The following is a 772-nucleotide window of genomic DNA, read 5'->3' on the forward strand; positions in this document are numbered from 1 at the left end:
ATAACCGCACATTTCCCACATTATACTCCATCTGACAAATTTCTGCCCACCCACTGAGCCTATCAATATCGCTTTGCAGATTGTTTGTGTCCTCCTCACAACTTGCTTTCCCACCTATCTTTGTATCATCAGCAAACTTGGCGACATTACAAACATGCAGAGCACAGAACAAATTATTGACGTATTGACTCTCCCTCAGTTAGTACTTCTTTCATTGTGCAAAAGAAAATTATCGAATCATTAATTATGTTATCCCATGAAAGCAAAATAAAAGTTTAACGAAAATAATTGGCACATTTGAAAGGAACATTTATTTTTTGTGCCGTTTCGGTCAGAGAAATGTTTGTGAAAGGAATTTTTTCAGAAAAAGGGATTCAGCATTTCAGCTTGTCGCTGAACACTTCTCTCTGGGCACTGCACTAAGCAGCAGTTTCCGTAGTGTAGTGGTTATCACGTTTGTCTCACACGCGAAAAGTCCCCGGTTCAAGCCTGGGTGGAAACATTATTTTTGAAACAAAAACTGGTTTTAAATGTTCATTGCTCATGTGACAATGGCCTCCTTCTGTGCTGTAAACTTTTCTGATTCCATGAAGAACATTTAAAACCAGTCTCCTAAAATACAGACTGTGTAAAATCAGAAAGGGAATAAAACTTCCTCAATTTTTAAAGTTTCACAAATTATTAAAATGAAGTTGTTGAAGTTTCAACTGACCCTCAGTGATCATGTTAGCATTTCTTTCATTCTGCTCAACAATGCTATCGGTTAATACCA

The 772-nt window shown here is 37.2% G+C and overlaps 1 non-coding gene across 1 annotated transcript; it reads left to right on the plus strand.

Moving 5' to 3' along the window:
- The first annotated feature begins 429 nt into the window (after nucleotides 1–429).
- On the plus strand, nucleotides 430–502 carry trnav-cac (transfer RNA valine (anticodon CAC)). Its single transcript has one exon. It is a non-coding gene; the product is annotated as a tRNA-Val (tRNA).
- Nucleotides 503–772: the final 270 nt, after the last annotated feature.

Source organism: Pristiophorus japonicus, unplaced genomic scaffold (genome assembly GCF_044704955.1).
Source record: "Pristiophorus japonicus isolate sPriJap1 unplaced genomic scaffold, sPriJap1.hap1 HAP1_SCAFFOLD_89, whole genome shotgun sequence".
In the NCBI taxonomy this organism is placed as follows: Eukaryota; Metazoa; Chordata; class Chondrichthyes; family Pristiophoridae; genus Pristiophorus; species Pristiophorus japonicus.